General features: G+C 44.6%; 1 pseudogene across 1 annotated transcript in view; it reads right to left on the reverse strand.

Moving 5' to 3' along the window:
* The window catches only part of LOC123732624 (immunoglobulin gamma-1 heavy chain-like), a 54501-nt pseudogene extending 39566 nt beyond the window's left edge, over positions 1–14935 (reverse strand). Inside the window, exons 1-2 of the transcript XR_014392625.1 lie at positions 14893–14935; positions 13659–13742 (exon numbers count right to left, since the gene is read on the reverse strand). The product of XR_014392625.1 is annotated as an immunoglobulin gamma-1 heavy chain-like (transcript). The remainder of the gene's footprint in view (positions 1–13658; positions 13743–14892) is intronic.
* Between the last annotated feature and the right edge of the window lie 10666 nt (positions 14936–25601).

The following is a 25601-nucleotide window of genomic DNA, read 5'->3' on the forward strand; positions in this document are numbered from 1 at the left end:
GCCTTAATTGGGGAGGACAGGCTCATGCTAATGGCTGGAGTGGAATGAGTGGAATGGTATCAAATACATCAAACACATGGTTTGCATGTGTTTGATACCATTCCATTCGATCCATTACAGCCAATTATTATGAGCCATTCGCCCCTCAGCAGCCTCCACTGGTATGTTGTAATCATTAGATCATAGGATGTTTGATATTTAGATTCAGACTCAGATCGCCCCCTTCTGGTATATACTTCTAACTTCAACTGTACAAGGAAGGAGTGAGTTTCAGTACAGGCCCACTGCTGGTTAGTATTACTGTGGAGGTGACCACAATAATACACAGCTGTGTCTTCAATAATAAAGAAAAGTTAAAAAAGATATAAAAAAAAGTAACAAAAGATAATTACATAACAATAACCAGGCTATGTAGAGGGGGTACCGGTACCGAGTCAATGCGCAGGGTTACAGGTTAATCAAGGTGTCACGGTCGTGATAATGGACGGACCAAGGCGTAGCGTGTGTTGAGTTCCACATCTTTATTTGCAGTGAAAACTTAAACAAAAAACAATAAACATACAACGACCGTGAACTACGTGGTGCTGAATGCACTCACACAAAACACTGGAGTCTTTGACAATTTCTTTGTGCCTAGTATAGAGGTCCTGGATGGCAGGAAGCTTGGCCCTAGTGATGTACTGGGTCATACGCACTACCCTCTGTAGTGCCATGCGGTTGGAGGCCGAGCAGTTGCCATACCAGGTGGTGATGCGACCGGTCAGGATGCTCTCGATGGTTTAGCTGTAGAACTTTTTGAGGATCTAGGGACCCATGCCAAATATTTTCAGTCTCCTGAGGGGAAAAAGGTGTTGTCGTGCCCTCTTCACAACTGTCTTGGTGTGTTTGGATGATCATAGTTTGTTGGTGATGTGGACACCAAGGAACTTGAAACTCTCGACCCGCTCCATTACAGCTCCGTCGATGTTAGTGGGGGCCTGTTCATCCCTCCTTTTCCTGTTGTACATGATCAGCACATTTGTCATGCTCACATTGAGGGAGAGGTTGTTGTCGTGGCACCACACTTCCAGGTCTCTGACCTCCTCCCTATAGGCTGCCTCATTGTTGTCGGTGATCAGGCCTGCTACTGTTCTGTGTCAGCAAACTTAATGGTGGTGTTGGAGTCATGCTTGGTCACGCAGTCGTGGGTGAACAGGGAGTACAGGAGGGGACTTAGCACGCACACCTGAGGGGCCCTCGTGTTGAGGATCAGCGAGGCCGATGTGTTGTTGCCTACCCTTACCACCCGGGGGAGGCCCATCAAGAAGTCCAGGATCCAGTTGCAGAGGGAGGTGTTTAGTCCCTCCCAGGGTCCTTAGCTTAGGGATGAGCTTTGTAGGCATTATGGTGTTGAACACTGAGCTGTAGTCACTGAACAAGATTCTCACATAGGTGTTCCTTTTGTCCAGGTGGGAAAGGGCAGTGTGGAGTGCGATTGAGATTGCGTCATCTGTGGATCTGTTGGGGCGGTATGCGAATTGGAGTGGGTCTAGGGTTTCTGGCATGATAGTGTTGATGTGAGCCATGACCAGCTTTTCAAAGCACTTCATGGCTACCGACGTGAGTGCTACGGGGCGGTAATCATTTAGGCAGGTTACTTTCGCTTTCTTGGGAACAGGGACTATGGTGGTCTGTTTGAAACATGTAGGTATTACAGACTGTGTCAGGGAGAGGTTGAAAATGTCAGTGAAGACACTTGCCAGTTGGTCAGCACATGCTTTGAGTACATGTCCTTGTAATCAATCTGGCCCTGCGGCTATTGTGAATGTTGACCTGTTTAAAGGTCTTGCTCACATCGGCTACGGAGAGCATGATCACACAGTCATCCGGAGCTGGTGCTCTCATGCATGCTTCAGTGTTGCTTGCCTCGTAGCAAGCATAAAAAGCATTTAGCTCGTCTGGTAGGCTCGCGTCACTGTGCAGCTAGCGGCTGGGTTTCCCTTTGTAGTTAATTTTTTCGACATTTCTGACCCGGACAAAATTCCCCAAGCACTTCCCAGTTGTTTGTGCAGTTCAAGTCTGCAGACATTTGCTCATCTCCCATCCTGCACACTCGTGTTCAAGTTTTTAGTCTGTTGCCTGCATCGCAGTCATAGTTGTTTTCATTACCAATAATAACTTTGAAAATGTGTGCTTTTCTTTCAAAGTAAGTGTCTTATGACGTTATAATAGTTTCTGCATGTCAAATGTCGTTTCTACTGTAGCATAATATTTTTGTTTATGTTCCTTTTAACCTCTTGTCGGGCTCGTCCCGTATGCGAGACGGACATCCAGCGGACATCCAGCGAAAAATCCTATCGCCATTAGCATAACAAAATGTAATATTTTTTTTTTTTCAAATATAGGACTATGTTATATCGTTTTATAGATACACCTCTCCTGAATCGAACCACGTTGTCCGATTTCAAAAAGGCTTTACAGCAAAAGCAAAACATTAGATTATGTTAGAGGAGTATATCGTAAAAGTAGCCACATAGCCATTTTCCGACCAACCACATGCATCACAAATAACCAAAAAACAGCAAAATGCAGCACTAACCTTTGAAATCTTCATCAGATGACACTCCTAGGACATCATGTTACACAATACATGCATTCTTTTGTTCGATAAAGTTCATATTTATATATAAAAACAGCATTTTACATCGGCGCTTGACGTTGACTAACTATTTTCCCACAAATGCATCCGGTGAAACAGCGCTACAATTTACTATTCGAAAACATTTTTAAAATGTAATATTGTCATTCTAAGATTTATAGATGAATATCTCTTGAAAGCACCTGTAATGCCAGATTTAAAAATAACTTTACTGGGTAATCACACTTTGCGATAAAAGGGGATGCGATACTCAGAAAAATAGGCTACCGTTACAGGTTAGCGCCATCTTGGAACAATCGCATATCAAATGTACTCTTGTATACTATTGTCAATAATCCCTTACCTTTGATTATCTTCATCAGAAAGCACTTCCAGGAATCCCAGGTCCACAACAAATGTATTTTCGTTCGAAAAAGTTAATCCTTTACGTCCCAATAGCTTGTTCTTGTTAGCGCGTTCTGAAGGCTTCTCCAAAAGTTCTGTCGGCCGCGGGACTCCTCTTTCAATAAAATGCATTTTTTTTTATTTAGGTTCGTTCAAAAATGTCAAACGTTGTATAACATAAATCTTTAGGGCCTTTTTCAACCAGAGCTCCAATAAGATTCAAGGGGGACGATTGCATTGTCTTTCTAAACGTTTCAAAAGGGGAGGGTAGCCAGGGGCGCCGGCGTCATAATGGTGATGGCCCTCTCCATGTGACCACTTTCCACAGACTCTCATTCTGCCAGTTTTCACAGTAGGAGGCTCAAACCACTTTGTATAGACTGGGGACATCTAGTGGAAGCAATAGGAAGTGCTCAATGAACCATTGCTCACGGTGTGATTTAGAGGCAAAGTGGTGAAGTTGAGTCCGCAATTCAGAATTCCACATCCTGTTACGATCTGTCTCGGGGTTTTGACTGCCATATGAGTTCTGTTATACTCACAGACACCATTCAAACAGTTTTAGAAACTTTAGGGTGTTTTCTATCCACAAGTATTAATTATATGCATATCCTAGCTTCTGAGTTTGAGTAGGAGGCCGTTTAAAATGGGCACCATTTTTTTTCAAAAATCGCTGTAGCGCCCCCTATCCTAGGCGACCGACAAGAGGTTAACCGCGGACATGCGAGGTAACGTTACTCATTTCATAACCTTTATGGTGTTATACTCAATGCTTAGGTAGCTAGCTACATTCTTCTATTAGCTCTGGAAAACAATGCTAATTGCGTCAGAGAAGTATTAGCATGTTGTATTTTGAAGCTAACCTGGCCTTATGACTCCCAAGTGGTGCAGCTGTCTATGGCACAGCGTTTTAGTGCTAGAGGCATCACTACAGACTGTGTTTCTTTTAAGGTAAGTGCTTTATTACATTAATAGTTTCTGTATGTGAACTGTATGTCCAATTACAAAAAATCCCTTCTTCAGTAATCATCTCACCTGTTAGTTGGCGGTTAACTATGTGGCCATTGAGGGCTGCGTCGATCAGATGGAAAAATATCTTCTTAAACCACTTGGTTGTTTTCTGAGTGCATTCCACAAAGTTGTTTATCATGTTCGCCTTATCCCCTGCCCCCATTTTGAGGTTATAGTCAAGCACGCAGTCTGGTTTGATTTTTCACTCTCCCGTCAGGTGGTCCACCTTCCCTGCGGCCGATATAGTTGCTGTATGGACAGCAGAGAGGACATGGATATCTCGTTTGTCATGCCACTTTACTGCCAGCTGTTGATCATTCTCCTTGAACTCCGCCTCCCCTCTCTGCATATTCCTGCATCCAAATGCCGGCATCCCCTTCCTGTTTGACCTGACTGTGCCACAGGCCTCTGTGTGCTGTTGGAGAGCAGATGCTGGAAGTGTGTGGGACTGCTGTAACAATTGTCCACATACAAAGTGTGTCCCTTGCTGAGATGAGGAGCCAGCATGGTCATCACCGCGGACCCGGACACCCCAAGCCCATCATACTCATCAATGCATAGGTCCTTGTACAGCACAAAGACTCAACCAAATGCTATTGTCAGGCTGGTAAGAACATATCTTATTTTGTATAACGGGTCATTTAGGACGGCAGTAGCATTGTTGATGAAATGCAGTCATCGCAGCAGAACTAGGACGCTGTCTTGGGAAAAGAGGGTGGCAAAGAAGGGAGTTGCAAACACAGGATCTGTGCTCCAGTATTCTCTTAGGGAGTTCTTCTTTACTATCCCCATGAGATGGACTGTCACCAGAAAGATATTAGTTTCACTAATTGTGGTTGTCCCCTCCACTCCTGGCTCTCTCTTCTCCTGTAGCTCCAAGGCATAGCGATTGGTCTGTACTATGTCTCCCAACAGCTCCTCTGTCAGAAACTACTTGAAGCACACTGCCTCAGATGGAAATGACAAGGGGCGTTGCACTCCAGACTGGGACTCATCAAAGCAAACAGCAGGGCCAGGAGGGGTGAAATGGCTGGCAGCCTTCCAGCTACCACAGAACTCCTGTACTTCATCCACTGTCGGTCTGCCTCCATCAACATCAGATTCAGGGTTCTCATTGGCTGGGGGGCAGCTGCTCACTGTCACTGTCAGAATCTGATTCCTGACTTTCATACTTAGACTTATTGTCAGAATTAAAAAAAATATCCAGAAGTTCCGCGTTTGTGAGTTGTCTCCTTTTGAAAGACATTGCTAATGCTACAGCTTAGCTCACTAGCTACATACATAAACAACACTGAAAGGCTCAGAGTGGGACTGAGCTATGGAACCCTGACCTGTTCACCGGACGTGCTACCTGTCCCAGACCTGCTGTTTTCAACTCTCTAGAGACAGCAGGAGTGGTAGAGATACTCTGAATGATCGGCTATGAAAAGCCAACTGACATTTACTCCTGAGGTGCTGACCTGTTGCACCCTCGACAACCACTGTGAAAATTTTTATTTGAACCTGCTGGTAATCTACGAACATTTAAACATCTTGGCCATGTTCTGTTATAATCTCCACCCGGCACAGCCAGAAGAGAATTGGCCACCCCTCATAGCCTGGTTCCTCTCTAGGTTTCTTCCTAGGTTCTGGCCTTTCTAGGGAGTATTTCCTAGCCACTGTGCTTCTACACCTGCATTGCTTGCTGTTTGGGGTTTTAGGCTGGGTTTCTGTACAGCACTTTGTGACATCAGCTGATGTAAGAAGGGCTTTATAAATACATTTGATTGATTGATTGCTTGAGTGAGAGGTTACGTGATTGACTGCCGGCACGTGCCATTTGTATCAATAAATCACTATCAGAAAATGTTTTGTGTGGTAATTATTGATATATATATATATATATATATACTGCTCAAAAAAATAAAGGGAACACTAACATAACACATCCTAGATCTGAATGAATTAAATAATCTTATTAAATACTTTTTTCTTTACATAGTTGAATGAGCTGACAAAAAAATCACACCAAAATAATCAATGGAAATCCAAATTATCAACCCATGGAGGTCTGGATTTGGAGTCACACTCAAAATTAAAAGTGGAAAACCACACTACAGGCTGATCCAACTTTGATGTAATGTCCTTAAAACAAGTCAAAATGAGGCTCAGTAGTGTGTGTGGCCTCCACGTGCCTGTATGACCTCCCTACAACGCCTGGGCATGCTCCTGATGAGGTGGCGGATGGTCTCCTGAGGGATCTCCTCCCAGACCTGGACTAAAGCATCCGCCAACTCCTGGACAGTCTGTGGTGCAACGTGGCATTGGTGGATGGAGCGAGACATGATGTCCCAGATGTGTTCAATTGGATTCAGGTCTGGGGAACGGGCGGGCCAGTCCATAGCATCAATGCCTTCCTCTTGCAGGAACTGCTGACACACTCCAACCACATGAGGTCTAGCATTATCTTGCATTAGGAGGAACCCAGGGCCAACCGCACCAGCATATGGTCTCACAAGGGGTCTGAGGATCTCATCTCGGTACCTAATGGCAGTCAGGCTACCTCTGGTGAGCACATGGAGGGCTGTGCGGCCCCCCAAAGAAATGCCACCCCACACCATGACTGACCCACCGCCAAACCGGTCATGCTGGAGGATGTTGCAGGCAGCAGAACGTTCTCCACGGCGTCTCCAGACTCTGTCACGTCTGTCACATGATCTCAGTGTGAACCTGCTTTCATGTGTGAAGAGCACAGGGCGCCAGTGGCGAATTTGCCAATCTTGGTGTTCTCTGGCAAATGCCAAACGTCCTGCACGGTGTTGGGCTGTAAGCACAACCCCCACCTGTGGACGTCGGGCCCTCATACCCCCATCATGGAGTCTGTTTCTGACCGTTTGAGCAGACACATGCACATTTGTGGCCTGCTAGAGGTCATTTTACAGGGCTCTGGCAGTGCTCCTCCTGCTCCTCCTTGCACAAAGGCGGAGGTAGCGGTCCTGCTGCTGGGTTGTTGCCCTCCTACGGCCTCCTCCACATCTCCTGATGTACTGGCCTGTCTCCTGGTAGCGCCTCCATGCTCTGGACACTACGCTGACAGACACAGCAAACCTTCTTGCCACAGCTCGCATTGATGTGCCATCCTAGATGAGCTGCACTACCTGAGCCACTTGTGTGGGTTGTAGACTCCGTCTCATGCTACCACTAGAGTGAAAGCACTGCCAGGATTCAAAAGTGACCAAAACATCAGCCAAGAAGCATAAGAACTGAGAAGTGGTCTGTGGTCACCACCTGCCGAACCACTCCTTTATTGGGGGTGTCTTGCTAATTGCCTATAATTTCCACCTGTTGTCTATTCCATTTGCACAACAGCATGTGAAATGTATTGTCAATCAGTGTTGCTTCCTAAGTGGACAGTTTGATTTCACATAAGTGTGATTGACTTGGAGTTACATTGTGTTGTTTAACCTCTCTAGGGTAGGGGGCAGTATTTGCACGGCCGGATAAAAAACGTACCCGATTTAATCTGGTTATTACTACTGCCCAGAAACTAGAATATGCATATAATTGTTTGATTTGGATAGAAAATACCCTAAAGTTTCTAAAACTGTTTGAATGGTGTCTGAGTATTACTGAACTCATATGGCAGGCAAAAACCTGAGAAGATTCCAAACAGGAAGTGCCCTCTCTGACCATTTCTTGGCCTTCTACACTCTCTTTACTGAAAACTGAGGATCTCTGCTGTAACGTGACACTTCCTACGGCTCCCATAGGCTCTCAGAGGGCGCCAGAACGTTGAATGATGACTTTGCAGGCCATGGCTGAAAAACAGTAGCGCATTTGGTAAGTGGTCGATCAGAGAACAATGAGACGGGGGCGCGCCTGCACGTGAAGAGTCCATTTTAGATTTTTAGTCTTTGAACGAAAACAGGGTTTCCCGGTCGGAATATTATCGCTTTTTTACGAGAAAACCGCATAAAAATTTATTTTAAACAGCGGTTAACATGCTTCGAAGTACGGTAATGGAATATTTAGAAGTTTTTTGTCACGATACGCGCCGGGCGCATCACCCTTCGTTACCCTTCGGATAGTGTCTTGAACGCACGAACAAAACAGAGGATATTTGAACATAACTATGGATTATTTTGAACCAAACCAACATTTGTTATTGAAGTAGAAGTCCTGGGAGTGCATTCTGACGAAGAACAGCAAAGGTAATCTAATTTTTCTTATAGTAAATCTGAGTTTGGTGAGTGCCAAACTTGGTGGGTGTCAAAATAGCTAGCCCATGATGGCGAGCTATCTACTCAGAATATTGCAAAATGTGTTTTTCCCGAAAAGCTATTTTAAAAATTGGACATAGCGATTGCATAAAAGAGTTCTGTATCTATAATTCTTAAAATAATTGTTATGTTTTTTGTGAACGATTATCGTGAGTAATTTAGTAAATTCACCGGAGGTTTGCGGTGGGTATGCTAGTTCTGAACGTCACATGCTAATGTAAAAGCTGGTTTTTGATATAAATATGAACTTGATTGAACAAAACATGCTGTGGGCACTGGATTAACCATACCGCTGGTTAGGTAGAAAAAAAAAAAAAAAGTTTAGTTAGATCTCCAAAGGGGAGTCAGGTTTTTTTTTTTGTGGCTTTGTTTGGTTAGGACAGTTTTTTCAGGAAAATGAGTATGGAGGGAGCCATACAGGCCCTGTTACAAGCCGCCCAACAAGAGGCAACTAGAGCTCAACAAATAGCTCATCAGGATGCAATGCGAATGTATCAGGACACGTTACAGGTCCAGCACCGCACCAACCAGCTGCTCAGAGAAGAGCAAGAGAGAAACACCCGGGAGTAACCTCTTACATCTAGACGTTCCGCTAGCGGAACACCTGCTCCAATATCCAATGATAGGCGTGGCGTGAATTACAATTTCCTCAAAAATACAAAAACTTCAATTTTTCAAACATATGACTATTTCACAGCATTTTAAAGACAAGACTCTCCTTTATCTAACCACACTGTCCGATTTCAAAAAGGCTTTACAGCGAGAGCAAAACATTAGATTATGTCAGCAGAGTACCAAGCCAGAAATAATCAGACACCCATTTTTCAAGCTAGCATATAATGTCACAAAAACCCAGAAGACAGCTAAATGCAGCACTAACCTTTGATGATCTTCATCAGATGACAACCCTAGGACATTATGTTATACAATACATGCATGTTTTGTTCAATCAAGTTCATATTTATATCAAAAAACAGCTTTTTACATTAGCATGTGACGTTCAGAACTAGCATACCCCCCGCAAACTTCCGGGGAATTTGCTAACAATTTACTAAATTACTCACGATAAACGTTCACAAAAAGCATAACAATTATTTTAAGAATTATAGATACAGAACTCTATGCACTCGATATGTCCGATTTTAAAATAGCTTTTTGGTGAAAGCACATTTTGCAATATTCTAAGTACATAGCCCAGCCATCACGGGCTAGCTATTTAGACACCCGGCAAGTTTAGCACTCACCAATATCAGATTTACTATTATAAAAGTTTGATTACCTTTTGTTGTCTTCGTCAGAATGCACTCCCAGGACTGCTACTTCAATAACAAATGTTGGTTTGGTCCAAAATAATCCATTGTTATATCCGAATAGCGGCGTTTTGTTCGTGCGTCCCAGACACTATCCGAATGGTAAAGAAGGGTCGCGCGCATGGCGCAATTCGTGACAAAAAAAATCTAAATATTCCATTACCGTACTTCGAAGCATGTCAACCGCTGTTTAAAATCCATTTTTATGCCATTTTTCTCGTAAAAAAGCGATAATATTCCGACCGGGAATGTCCATTTAGCTAAACAGAGGAAAGAAAACAAAGCTTTCGGTCAACGTGTGCACGAGCCTGAGTCTCACAGTACTGTAACCAGCCACTACCCAAACGCGCTACTTTGTTTCAGCCAGAGCCTGCAAAGCCACGATTCAGCGTTTTGCCGCCTTCTGAGAGCCTATGACAGCCGTAGGAAGTGTCACGGGACAGCTAAGATCCTTACTCTTCAATAAACAGAGACAAGAAGAACGACACCTTGTCAGACAGGCCACTTCCTGCATGAAATCTTCTCAGGTTTTTGCCTGCCATATGAGTTCTGTTATACTCACCGACACCATTCAAACAGTTTTAGAAACTTTAGGGTGTTTTCTATCCAAAGCCAATAATTATATGCATATTCTAGTTACTGGGCAGGAGTAGTAACCAGATTAAATCGGGTATGTTTTTTATCCAGCCATGAAAATACTGCCCCCTAGCCATAACAGGTTAAGAAAAGGCCTAAAGGGTCTAGCGGACCAAATTGGGGCTCAGTTACCAGCTGCAAATACCCAAAGGTGGGCCAATCATTTTCTTCCAAAAATGACAGCGCAGGATGATGTGGAAGCATATCTTACCACCTTCGAAAGGACGGCAGAGAGGGAGAAGTGGCCGAAAGAAGAATGGGCAGGGCTTCTGGCACCATACCTGGCAGGGGATGCTCAAAAAGCATATTTCGACCTGGAGTTGAAGGATGCACAGGATTACGATAAACTCAAGGGAGAGATTCTGACTAGACTGGGAGTGACCGATACTGTGAGGGCACACCGCTTCCACCAGTGGTCCTACAGACCGGGACAACCCCCCCGAACACAGATGTTCGACTTGATTCACCTGGCACGGAAATGGTTGCGACCGGAGACCCGTTCGTCTGCCGAGGTCGTCGAGACCATCGTACTCAACCAGTTTCAGCGAGGTCTACCCCAAGAAGTGCGACGATGGGTTGGCCAGAACGAGGTACTTTCCGCCAACCATCTCGTGGGCCTGGTTGAACGGTATTGTACGGCAGGAACAGCTGAGCAGGCGCAGGAGGAAAGATTCCCATTCCCCAGGCCTGGGCGAACCAGCGGACAGGGTAAGACTGTCCCAACAGGTGGAGGGGGAGGAGAGCAGCGTGGGGCCATGAGGAAAGAATCAGAATCGGGCCGAGACACTAAGGGAAAAAACGGAAACCGGGACTGGGAGTCGAGGAGGTCTCCCCCCCCGGCACCCTATTATCTGTTACAATTGTAATCGACCGGGACATATTGCAGCCTACTGCCCTATTAAAGAAGAGTCAATGCAATGTAACCTCGGTGAAAAAGAAGATGAGATATGGTATGCATGTCCCGTGGTAACCACTGTACTTGAAAGATCCAGAAACAAACATATGTGCAGGGTGAAGGTTGAAGGGAAGGAGCTATAAATGTAAAAACACAGACTAATACTGGAGGTTAATGTTAGGCAGCACTGTGATAAAATAAGTTTTACACTCTGCCAATGTTTTTGATATCATAACCCAGAAGTGTTAATGGGTTTTGAATAGGTGGTATAATACAATTAAAAGTGACTTTTCGCAGCAGGTTAGGAGAATTTATGCAGAAGGTTAGGAGAACTTACACAGCAGGTTAGGAGAGTTAACGTAGCATGTTAGTAGAATTAGCTTAAGGTTAGGAAAAGGGTTAGGGTTAGCTAAAATGCTCTCCTAACCTAATACAAAAATATAGTCACAACTGTGTTAATGGTCTAGAGTTTTTTGTTGTGTATATTTTTATTTCTAACATATTATTTGTTCTTTGTATCTTTTTGATAACAGAGCTTAGACCTTATTGTTCGGTATTGGTGAGGTCATCTTTATCATATGAATGATTACAAACATGTAATGGATCATGAATGAGTTCACTAAATGTTTAATAGACATCAATTAGAATACAAATACCATCTTATTAGGCTGGAAGGAGTCACATTTGTCTGTTACCTGTGAGTATTGTTTTGTTAAAGTGTTGACTGTTTGTTTGATGGTGGGAAAAGGGGGAAAAGGGGGTAACAAGACAAGTCGCCCATGGGCTTACATTACACATAGGAAAACTGTCTAAATACACTAGTTAGAACTGGGCGGACCACCCACTGTATTTTCTGTTGGTTAGCTGGCGGTTGTTGAAGCAGGTAGACTAGCTTAAGGGTGTTTTTGGATATTTGTTTCTTTCCTTGGGTCCAGCTCAGCCCCTTTTCCCTTTTCCCACACCCCATTACCGTGTGTTTACACAATAAACCTATAGTATTTGATTGTAGATTTAAGTTGTCTGTGGTTTTTGTTCTCACTGTTCCTTTTCACTATTATAATTTGCATGAGTTATGTTACGGGTCTCGTTTCCATCCCCACCTAAACTGCAGGGCCAAAGGGATTCGTAACACACAGTATTACTGCTAGAGTCTACTGAGAGGCTGAACTTGTTCTTCAGTGAATCCTTGAATTCTGTGTCTCCAGAATATACATTTCCAATCCACTCCAGTGTTTTCCCTGCAGGCTGTCGGATCCAAGCTGTATAATAGCTAGTAACAGAATAAGAGACCTTACAGGAGATGGTCAGTGGTTGACCAGGCTGGACAGTCAGAGGCTGGCTGAGTGAGTTCATAACTCTGTACACCTGGGAAAAAAAATGATTAACAACATTAAATACACAAAATAGCAACATGTTACACATACATATATATAAATTCTAGTAGTTGTGTTGAAATTATTTTTATACTACAGGCAATTTTCTTTTGTCTTTCCTTCAAACCCAGAGACTCACAGGAGGCAGCTGCCAGCAGCAGCAGAGATGCAAGGAACAGGGTTTATGTTGAAGCTGAACTGGTGGGCGCTGCTCTTCTCTACTCTCCAGGACACAGAGGGACGTACTAGGACAGACAGACAGATACGGTTTAAGTAGGGAGAGAACCAGGTTTGCATTGACGTAAAGGGGTAGGGGATGTATAAGAGGGTTAAAGACACTGCAGGATCATCACCACTATTACTGGACACAACCTTTACACTCTGAAAACTCAGAGACCCTCTTGGTTATCATTTTGAATAGGAGGGTGGGATAAATATGAAACACTACATTTACAGAATTTGTTTATAACTGTGGTGGACGAAACATATTTAAGACATTACTTTCATTTTGACAAACTTATGTTGAATCAACATCCACATTATACATTTTATTGTAATAACATTTATTAGTGGACCATTCATCAGAAATGGTTTTTAATTTTTAATCATATGGAGAGAGAGTACCCCCTGTTGGTGCATCAACAACACTAGCACCTCGTATTTAACAGGTGTATCATTGTGTTATTATTTGATACATCATTAGAATTGTTCCTCATGTATCCCCTTGTCATGGTCTACTGGTCATACATACGTGTGTTTGTGCACGTCCTTCCTTTCTTTTCCAGATGGTTTTTGTATGGTTAGTGAAATCCACTCTCATTAGTTTAACCATAGTGAATCTCTAGCACAGTAATACACTGCAGAGTCCTCTGACTTCAACTGGCTCATGTGCAGATAGAAATTGTAATGACTTGGTGGTGCCTATCTTGGCCAGGACGATCTTGAAAAAGAGATTTCAAATCTCAATGGGCCCTTCCTGGTTAAATAAAGGTTGAATAAATAAAATAAAAAATGTGTGCTGTCCTTCAATGCAGTGAATCGGCCCCGTACTACGGGGACATTCAACTTGTAAGTGTCAGAAAGTAAATTATCCATTAAAGTCCTTTTCCAGGTGCTTGGCGGATCCAGTCCTGCTTAGAATAAATCCACTACAGGCACATGTGAGTTTGAGGGATCCCCCAGGGGTCCCCTGGACTGACTGTTCAGTCTGTGTGAGTACGACCTGACAGTGGACACCTCAGGAGGGAGAGGAAAGACAGGTCAGATCAATCAAGGAGTCACATCAGTATCACATCAGCACAAGTTATACTGATCAGACTACAGTCAGGAACTCACAGGAGGCAGCTGCCAGCATCAGCAGTAGACATGCAGAGAACATGGTTTGTGTTGAAGCTGAACTCGTGGGAGCTGCTCTTCTCAACTCTCCAGGACTCAGAGGGACGTACTAGGACTCTCAGATACAGAGAGGTTTTTATATGAGGAAGGGAAGAGGGGCTCAGTGAAATTTGCATAAGGAGAGGATATATATTATTAATAGATATATCAGTAGGGAAACAATATGTAATAACTGTGCAATACTCTAGTGTGTTCTCCATGTAAAAAGACTTATGCTGGAGGATAATGTTAGGCAGGACTGTGATACAATGAGCTTTACACTCTGCTAATATTTTTTGTATCACAACCCAATAGTGTGAATAGTCCCCAGTATTTATATTGTTGCATATATCTGTATTTATATCATAATACTTAATTATGTGTCTTTTTGATAGTACAGAGCTTAGATCTTCTTGTTCGGTACTGGCCACCTTTATCATGTGAGTGATTTAAACACTAAAGTAATGGATCATGAATGAGTTCATTGAATGTTTGATAGACATCAATTAGAATACCATCAAGTCATATCAGGAGTATAATTGGTAAACAACTCAGACATACATTTCCAGCACCACCAGTGATGGGCTTGTATTCAGTTTACAAATTTGATGTGGTGAAGCATCTCTGTTCTATTTAATTTAAGGAGTGCTATTATACAATCAAACGCTGTACTGCTAGAGCTGTCATAACTAGAAGTGATCTTCAGTGAGTCTACAGTAGAAGTACTACTAATACATGTATAACCAACATGCTCCAAAGCTTTGCCTTCAGCTTGTCGTATCCAGTGAGGACAGTAAGAATATATAGAAAACCCAGAGAATTTGCAGAAGATGCTGAAAGACTCTCCTCGTTTTATAACCACTGGACCAGAATGGATTAGTTCTATATCACAGCAGACAACTGTAAGGAGAAACACACATCAATACACAGCACTGTCAGTTTTCATCAGAAATGAGAAATGATCAGTTCAGAGTTGTAATAAATATCAATTTGTATGAACAGAGAAACTCACAGGATACAGCTGCCAGTAGCAGCAGCAGAGATGCAGGGAACATGGTTTGTTTTGAAGCTGAACTAGTGGGAGGTGCTTTTCTCTTCTCTCCAGTACACAGAGGGCATCTAAGGACAGACAGACACTGTTTAAGTAGGGAAACAATCCGAGGGAGGGTTTGCATTGACATGGAGAGATGGTGGGAGATACAGTATATAAGAGGGTATATAAGAGACACTTCAGGACCACCACCACTATTACTGGACACAACCTTTACAATGTGAAAACTCACAGACCCTCTTTAGATTATGTTTGTGATTGTACACCGTGAAACTAAATAATCGAGTTAATCCACATGTTCATAAAACTATTTGGCATACATACATCGGCAACAAAAAGTAGATAAGGATGAATGACAAATGGTTAAAAAAATTAAGCAGCAGCTACATTCATGTTTTTATTATTAAAAAAAACTTATAGAAGAATGATCCTTATGAACTGAAACATTACATGATACTTCAAAACATTGCAGTTCCTCCATCAATTAACTGAAGTATTGAGACATCAGTAAAATGAAGATAATGGGATATCTCTTGGTGTTTCAACAACACTATTACAACATATCTAACAGGTGTGTTATCTCTGTGTCACTGTGTGATGATACTGTATGTGAACATCTATCACGGCCAGCTAATGTTTGTGCATACACTTGTGCAAGTACATCCTTTCTATTTCAGATGGTTTTTGTACAGCTTCTAACTGTCATGTTCTTGTATGTAGGTGGCAAGGAAGTCAGGCACAGGAGAAACCAAGTTGGTTAATATGGAGTATTTAATAACAAAACCAACTCCAAAACCAAAGCACAAAATAAATGGGTAAAATTACCCGTCGCACACCGATACACAAACCCACGTTACATAACATCAAAAACAATCACCGACAAGGACATGAGGGGAAACAGAGGGTTAAATACACAACATGATTAATTGGATTGGAAACAGGTGTGTAGGAAGTCATCTCTGGAGATGGTGAATCTACCCTGGACTGACTGTGAGTAAGAGATGGGAGTACTAGCTGTGCTAATAAAAGCAACCCATTCCAGTCCTTTCCCAGGAGCCTGTCTGATCCAGTTCATCTCATAGCTACTGAATGTGAACCCAGAGGCTGTACAGGTCTGTTTGTGGGATTCTCCAGGCTTTTTAACCACTGGTCCAGTCTCAGTAAGTGTCTGGCCATGAACACCTGTGGAAATAGAGAGTATAGATATTGTTGAAAATGAAAGCTAATGTGTCAATTTATTTCCTTCATAAACATATAATTAGGCTGCATATCCTCACCTGTTAGATAGACTGTCAGTAAGAGTATTCCTGTGGTAGGAAACATGTTGAGCTGCTTAGTTCTCGAGAGGTAGTTGAGACAGTCCTCAGCAGAATCCTCCTTCAACAGAGACATTAATAAACATGGAGGACTGGAGAGTTTTGCATGAGCTCCACCTCACAGGGAGGACCAATCAAAGGAAGCTTTGATAACTACCCACTGATCACCTGGTAGGCCATCTTGAGATGTTCTGTTATAAGATACTGCTTTGCTTTCCTATTTTAAATCAATCTATTTTCATCAGGTAGATTGATGGAGGAGACATTTCCCATTTGCAGCACAAACTCTGATAAAGAGTTGTCAGGACAGTATGATAATAACTGTACCCATTTTAATGTATTTTATTTAAGCTTTATTTTATCAGGAGGGAGTCGTTCTGAGACCAAGGTGTCTTTTACAGACAAGCCCTGAATGACATAAATTACAGAAAATACACACATCAAAATATAAATACAACATGCAAGCAGAAAGAAAATCAAACAAATTGATCAATATAAAGGTCCTCAATCAGCTTTCTGAATTGCCCTAGAGGCACCAGAACATCAAATTGAAGAACATTTTGAAGATTGTTCCACAAATAAGGTGCAAGAAACTAAAAGCTGATTTACCTTAACTCAGTAGAGACCAAAGGAATTTCCAGAGTTAGCCATCCCTGAGACGAGTTGTGGTAACTCCTATGTCTAAAGTTAAGTAATGATGTTAGGTACAGTGGGATTTTTTGTAAAAGGGCTTTATAAATGAAAACATAGCAAAGTTTCAATCTTAGTAAGATAAAGGGAATACTTCTGAAACAACCACTGAATCAATCCCAATTAAAATTGTAATACATGTTTAATAGAGAGGGTATTGCATTATACCTAAAGTATATCTGTTCTTATCCTACAGTAGACCTATGTTATGTCTATTGACTGACACTATAGTACATCTATACTCAACATAAAAGAAACGTCCTCTCAATGTCAACTGCGTTTATTTTCAGCAAACTTAACATGTGTAAATATTTGTATGAACATAACACGATTCCACAACTGAGACATAAACTGAACAAGTTCCACAGACATGGGACTAACAGAAATGGAATAATGTGTCCCTGAACAAAGGGGGGGGGGGGGTCAAAATCAAAAGTAACAGTCAGTATTTGGTGTGGCCACCAGCTGCATTAAGGACTGCAGTGCATCTCCTCCTCATGGACTGCACCAGATTTGCCAGTTCTTGCTGTGAGATGTTACCCCACTCTTCCACCAAGGCACCTGCAAGTTCCCAGACATTTCTGGGGGGAATGGCCCTAGCCCTCACCCTCTGATCCAACAGGTCCCAGACGTGCTCAATGGGATTGAGATCCGGGCTCTTCGCTGGCCATGGCAGAACATTGACATTCCTGTCTTGCAGGGAATCACACACAGAACGAGCAGTATGGCTGGTAGAATTGTCATGCTGGAGGGTCATGTCAGGATGAGCCTGCAGGAAGGGTACCACATGAGGGCGGAGGTTGTCTTCCCTGTAACTCACAGCATTGAGATTGCCTTCAATGACAACAAGCTCAGTCCGATGATGCTGTGACACACCGCCCCAGACCATGACGAATCCTCCACCTCCAAATCGGTCCCGCTCCAGAGTATAGGCATCGGTGTAACGCTCATTCCTTCGACGATAAACGCGAATCCGACCATCACCTCTGGTGAGACAAAACTGCGACTCGTCAGTGAAGAGCACTTTTTGCCAGTCCTGTCTGGTCCAGCGACGATGGGTTTGTGCCCATAGGGCGATGTTGTTGCCGGTTATGTCTGGTGTGGACCTGCCTTACAACAGGCCTACAAGCCCTCAGTCCAGCCAATTGAGGACAGTCTGAGCACTGATGGAGGGATTGTGTGTTCTTGGTGTAACTTGGGCAGTTGTTGTTGCCATCCTGACACCTGTCCCGCAGGTGTGATGTTCGGGTGTACCGATCCTGGGCAGGTGTTGTTACACATGGACTGGCACTGCGAGGACGATCAGCTGTCCGTCCTGTCTCCCTGTAGCTCTGTCTTAGACATTAGACATAGTACGGACATTGCAATTTATTGCCCTGTCCAGATCTGTAGTCCTCATGCCTCTTTTCAGCATTTCTAAGGCACGTTCACGCAGATGAGCAGGGACCCTGGGCATCTTTCTTTTGGTGTTTTTCAAAGTCAGCAGAAAGGCCTCTTCAGTGTCCTAAGTTTTCATAACTGTGACCTTAATTGCCTACTGTCTGTAAGCTGTTTGTGTCTTAACGACCGTTCCACAGGTGCATGTTCATTAATTGTTTATGGTTCATTGAACAAGCATGGGAAACAGTGTTTAAACCCTTTACAATGAAGATCTGTGAAGTTATTTGGGTTTTTATGAATTATCTTTGAAAGACAGGGTCCTGATAAAGGGAAGTTTCTTTTTTTGCTGAGTTTATATATGAACTCTGAGTGATCAGGATTTTACATCATGATGTCATGGGGGAGGGGTTGATGACACTTAGGTAAGGGGTCAATCAATAATTCATCATAAAATGGGCAGGAGATTTACCTATCACATGACACTTAGTCTGAAACAATTCTTGATCCGTCTCATAAGACATAGAAATTGACCAAAGAACTGGAAGAACTTTGGGAAACCTTGGAGAATTTCTTCATAAATATTGATAGATATACCTTGTCTTAGATGTTATGTTTAACATATCAAGGATAATCGTCAAACAAAGACAGTCACTGTCCTCGATAGATGAATGTCTAATATGCCATTTACAGTATGTGATTCCGCTATACTTTCTGACACTACTCACCTCGGGGAAATATGCACCTGTACATGTAGTTCTGTTTATAAACTGCTTATTTTTGCTCTCAGGGGAATATACTACTACAGTAGATGTTACACTGTTGTATTGATGCTCTACTGCCCTCTGTTGATTCTGCTGTCAGTTAGACTTTCTGAGGGTTTTTTGTACAGATCCTCCACTCACTCACACCACTGTGTCTCTCTTGCACAGTAATAGACAGCAGAGTCCTCTGCTATCAGACCAGACAGCTTCAGATACACCATGCTGTTAGAATTCTCTCTGGTGACTTTTATCCGTCCTTCAATATCTTTTGAATAGATTGTTTTGCTGGCATCATAATAGATCAATCCCATCTAGTCCAGTGCTTTTCCTGCAGGTTGTCTTATCCAGTGCATGCCATGGCTACTAAATGTAAAGCTAGATCCCTTACTGGAAAGGCTTTCTCAGGACTGGACCGGAGGGAATGACTCCAGACTCTGGACATTTAAACCTGATGGAAGGAAAGAGATATTAAAGTAATGGAAGTTATAACAAAATATTGTCAATTTTCAGTCATTCCTCATAGTAAAAGTAGTTGATAAAGGAGTAGGTGGCTGCAGAACTCATAGTGCAGACAGAGAGAGAGCAGCAGAAGGTAGAGTTTTCCCATCATACTGAGGTAGGAGACATGAACTCAGCTGTTCCACACAAGACAACCAAGTCAGCAGCAGAACATAAGTATATATGAACTCGGAGGGATCTAGATTTACATCATGATGTTATTGGGGAGGGACAGATGACTCTGAGGTCAGAAGTCAATTTATGGCTCATCAGTAGGGCCAGGAGTTGTCCTTCATCACCTGACCTGACCTGGTGAAAATATAATTTAATTTTTTTACTTAGTCAGAAAAACCTCCAGGGCCTACTCACCACACACATAACTGACTCAAGGACAGGAGGAACTGTGGGGAACATGATGATTATTTAAATATTTGTCATCTTCATTAACTAATTTCATTGTGGATTATTTTAAATGGCATATACTGTGTAGACATCCATTCGTCAAGGAGAGAATTGAAAATGTTTTGAAAAGTACATACGTAAAAGGCATAGGTGAAAAAAACTGTACAGTAATATTCATAGGACCTGTTCCCAGTTTAGCAAAATCAGTAAAAAAAGAGTCTGTTTTACATTTATACTTTCTATCATGAATGAACACAGTTTAATGAGATTCAACACCTCACATAGCCTGTACTTTGTTTTGTTTCTGCATACATTTGTATAGATGATGTAATTAAGCAATAAGGCACAAGAGGCCGTGTTATGTGCTGAATACAGTCACAGGTAACATACTTTGTTCGGCCTGAAGCGATAGCCCAAGCGTTGCTGAAGCCTGTCAAATCTTACAGCGTCTAGATAGGTATTTTATCTATCAGCTAACCACATTCTATGTTATAGCAGTTTACATTGAATGAGGAATTAGTAATTTAATACGATCTCTATGGAAATCTGTCAGTCGATGACACAGTCAATGACGTGGCACGCAACAATTGTTTGATGCATGCAACTTCTGAGCAGGGGAACATGACCATTCTCTCTACAGGGGAGTTTTCATTTCAAAGTGAAACAAATCTTCTGAGGTCTGATAGGCAGACAACTAGGCTTATTTTAACCCCACTTGTCATAGGCGTCGTAAGGATTGGACCAAGGCGCAGCGGGTAAAGTGCTCATCTTCTTAATTTATTAGAAATAACACTTTAACAAAAGAAACAAACGACGAAACAGTCCCATAAGGTGCACAGACTATACAGGAAATAACCACCCACAAAACACAAGTGAAACAAACACAACTAAATATGGCCTCCAATTAGCGACAACAACAACCAGCTGCCTCTAATTGGAGGTCATTGCCAAAAACCCAACATAGAAATAGAAAACTAGATATAAACATAGAAATAGATAACATAGAACCTAAACACAAAAACACCGAAACACACAAAACAAACACCCCCTGCCAAGCTCGGACCAAACTACAATGACAAATAACCCCTTTTACTGGTCAGGACGTGACAGTACCCCCCCCCCAAAGGTGCAGTTCCCGAATGCACCTCAAAAACAAAAACCCCACAAAAACAACCCCAAACTTCAAGGGAGGGAAGGGAGGGTGGCCACCGTCAACGACGGTCCCTGTGCTACACCCCACCTTCCCAATCCTCCCACTACGGAGGTGGCTCTGGCTCTGGGCGTAGCTCCCGTTCAGAAGACTCTGGGCTGCGCTGCATCGCTGGAGACTCCGGGCTGCAGACTGCCCGTCCCGTCCGGACCCAGTCCCAGTGGGATGCTTCTCTCCCTTCCCAGGGAAGATGATGGGACGGCAGCACAGTGCCAGGGATTCCTGCTACAACTGGACCTCTACCTGGCTACTGTGCACCCAGCTCCCTCGGAAAGGGAGAAAGTGTCTGCCCTCGTCTCTTGCCTCTTGGGGAGAGCTCTGGAGTGGGCAAACGCCGTGTGGGGAGAAGAAGAGGCGGCGTTGGACCACTTCGGGGAGTTCAACCGTCGCTTCCGGGCCGTCTTCGACCATCCACCCGAAGGTAGAGTAGCGGGGGAACGGCTCTTTCATTTGAGGCAGGGGAGGAGGAGTGCCATGGAATTCGCCCTGGAATTCCGGACCTTGGCTGCCGGAACAGGCTGGAACGACAGGGCCCTCATCGACCACTATCGGTGCAGCCTACGCGAGGACATCCGACGTGAGCTGGCCTGCAGGGATGCCACCATCTCCTTCGACCAACTGGTGGATTTGTCCATCCGGGTTGGATAACCTGCTGGTCACCCGTAGACGTCCAGAGGGGGCTCTGTCGGTGCCATCTTCCAGCACCCCCGCTCCGGTGCCCATGGAGTTGGGAAGGGCTGCGTGTAGGGAGACTGGAGGAGCAGCCATCACGTGCACCATCTGTGGCCGCAGAGGGCACACTGCTGGTCGGTGCCGTGTCGGTTCCTCTGGGAGTAGAGGCAACAGGCAGGGCACTCTGGCGTCACCCCAGGTGAGTCTGCACCACACTCATCCAGAGTCCTCTGTTGACCACCTGTTTGTACCTGTTTGTTTCCATGATTTTTCCCCGCATTCTCAGCATAAGGCACTCGTCGATTCAGGCGCAGCTGGGAATTTTATCGACAGAGCATTAGCCCTTAGTTTAGGGATCCCTATTATTCCTGTAGTTAGACCTTTCCCGGTTCACGCTCTAGATATTCAACCATTAGGGTCAGGGTTGATTAGGGAGGCCACCGCTCCTCTGGGTATGGTGACGCAGGAGGGGCACAAGAAGAGAATTAGTCTCTTCCTTATTGACTATCCTGCATTTCCTGTGGTGCTAGGCCTACCCTGGTTAGTTTGTCATGACCCCACTGTTTCTTGGCCACAGAGGGCTCTCACGGGGTGGTCGCGGGAGTGCTCGGGGAGCTGTTTAGGGGTGTCTGTTGGTGCTACTATGGTGGAAAGTCCAGACCAGGTCTCCACCGTGCGCATCCCCCTAGAATATGCTGATTTGTCTCTCGCCTTCTGTATAAAGAAGGTGACTCAATTACCACCTCATCGGCTGGGGGATTGTGCGATAAATCTCCTGGTAGACGCTGCGCTTCCCAGGAGTCACGTGTATGCCCTGTCGCAAGCAGAGACAGTGGCTATGGAGACATATGTCTCTGAATCCCTGCGTCAGGGGTACATTCGGTCATCCACTTCACCTGCCTCCTTGAGTTTCTTTTTTGTTAAGAAGAAGGATGGAGGTCTACGCCGGTGCATTGATTATAGAGGTCTAAATCAAATCACAGTGAGGTACAGTTACCCGCTACCTCTTATTGCCACTGCGATTGAATCAATGCATGGGGCGCGCTTCTTCACAAAACTGGATCTCAGGAGTGCGTATAACCTGGTGCGTATCCGGGAAGGGGACGAGTGGATGACAGCGTTTAGTACCACCTCAGGGCATTATGAGTACCTCGCCATGCCGTACGGGTTGATGAATGCTCCATCAGTTTTCCAATCCTTTGTAGACGAGATTTTCAGGGACCTGCTCGGGCAGGGTGTAGTGGTGTATATCGATGACATTCTGATATACTCCGCTACACGCGCCGAGCATGTGCCCTTGGTACGCAAGGTACTTGGACGACTGTTGGAGCATGACCTGTACGTCAAGGCCGAGAAATGCCAGTTCTTTCAGCAGGTTGTCTCCTTCCTAGGGTATCGCATTTCCACATCAGGGGTGGAGATGGAGAGTGACCGCATTGCAGCCGTGCGTAATTGGCCGACTCCCACCACGGTTAAGGAGGTGCAGCAATTTTTAGGGTTTGCCAATTACTACCGGAGATTTATCTGGGGTTTTGGCCAGGTGACTGCTCCCATTACCTCACTGCTGAAGGGGGGTCCCGTACGGTTGCAGTGGTCGGCTGAGGCGGACAGGGCTTTTGGGCAGCTAAGAGCTCGGTTTACTTCGGCTCTCGTGCTGGCCCATCCGGATCCCTCTTTGGCGTTCATAGTGGAGGTGGACACGTCCGAGGCTGGGATAGGAGCCGTGCTCTCACAGTGCTCGGGTACGCCACCAAAACTCCGCCCCTGTGCTTTCTCGAAGAAGCTCAGCCCAGCGGAGCCTAACTATGAAGTGGGGGACCGGGAGCTGTTGGCTGTGGTTAAAGCATTGAAGGTGTGGAGACATTGGCTTAAGGGGGCTAAACACCCTTTTCTCATCTGGACTGACCACCGCAACCTGGAGTACATCCGGGCAGCGAGGAGACTGAATCCTCATCAGGCAAGGTGGGCCATGTTCTTTACCCGTTTTGTGTTTACCCTGTCTTACAGACCAGGTTCCCAGAATACGAAGGCAGATGCACTCGGGTTTTCACCCCGAGAGTAACGGGCAGATAGAGAGAGTTAACCAGGATGTGGGCAGGTTTCTGCGGTCCTATTGCCAGGACCGGCCGGGGGAGTGGGTGGCGTTCGTGCCCTGGGCCGAGATAGCACAGAACTCGCTTTGCCACTCCTCCACTAACCTCTCCCTCTTTCAGTGCGTATTGGGGTACCAGCCGGTTCTGGCGCAATGGCATCAGGGTCAGACCGAGGCTCCTTTGGTTGACGACTGGTTCAGGTGCGCGGAGGAGACATGGGAGGCCACCCAAGTTCACCTCCAGCGAGCTGTGCTTCGCCAGAAGAACAGCGCGGACCGTCACCGCAGTGAGACCCCGGTGTTTGCACCGGGGGACCGGGTCTGGCTCTCGACCCGAAACCTGCCCCTCCGCCTGCCCTGCCAGAAGCTGGGTCCGTGGTTTGTGGGGCTATTCAAAGTCCTGAGGAGGGTAAACGAGGTGTGTTACAGATTACAGCTTCCCTCTGATTACCGTATTAACCCTTCGTTCCATGTGTCTCTCCTCAGGCCGGTGGTGGCTGGTCCGCTCCAGGAATCTGAGGTGTGGGAGGTCCCTCCGCCCCCTCTGGACATCGAGGGGGCCCCGGCGTACTCCGTTTGTTCCATCCTGGATTCGAGGTGTCGGGCAGGAGGCCTTTAGTACCTCGTGGAGTGGGAGTCAGAGGAGAGGTGTTGAGAGGAGGAGAGGAGAGGTGTTGAGTTCCGGTTGCGGATGTATTGGACCCCGAACTGCTGCGGGAGTTTCACCGTCGCCGGCCGGATCGCCCTGCGCCTCGCCCTCCGGGTCGTCCCCGAGGCCGGTGTCGGCGTGCCGCTGGAGCCACGCGTCAAGGGGGGGCACTGTCACAACTTCCCCTGAAGTCGGCTCCTCTCCTTGTTCGGGCGGCGTTCGGCGATCGACGTCACCGGCTTTCTAGCCATCGCCGCTCCATTTCTCATATTCCATTGGTTTTGTCTTGTTCCATTACACACCTGGTTTTCATTCCATAATTACTGCATGTATTTAGTCCTTTGTTTCCCCTCCATGTCTTTTTGTGTAATTGTTTGTTTGTGATGTGGATTATTGTCGGGCGCTTTACTTTTGCCATGTTCTGTGTTTTTGGCACATTATTGTTTTTATGTGCTGTATTTTGTGGAACGGAATTAAAGTGCGCCTGTTCACTACACTCTGCTCTCCGGCACCTGACTTCGCCTCCCGTACACACCCTTGCCACAACTACTTTTTCTAATCATAATTTGTCATTTTCTCCAACATCTGCAGTACATCACTGTTGTGTGTTTAATAAAAAATATATGTCACTGCACTTTTACAATGATACTGTACATTGGTATTTTTGGGGGATTAATCAAGATTATTATATCCGAAAAATGGCTTTATCAGAGTGCAGGTGTATCCTGGGTGGAAGTCATGCTTTGAACTAATATACCCAACACTCATTTTGATAGACATGCCTTTTAAAACACATTCTTAAACTCTCTCCCCTATACAGAATTATAATGAAGACATAGTAAGTATTTCGGGGTAGGTCCCCAGAACAGCCATGAGAAACCTCATAGAGCAATTTATTACTTTAGTTAAGGACTCATTGTTCAATGCAATTCTTGAAAAGTTTGTTATATTTATTACCAACACAAACATGAATATGGCCTGTCAATAACATTGTGTGTGA

This window comes from Salmo salar, chromosome 06, assembly GCF_965601325.2.
Source record: "Salmo salar chromosome 06, fSalSal1, whole genome shotgun sequence".
NCBI lineage: Eukaryota > Metazoa > Chordata > Actinopteri > Salmoniformes > Salmonidae > Salmo > Salmo salar.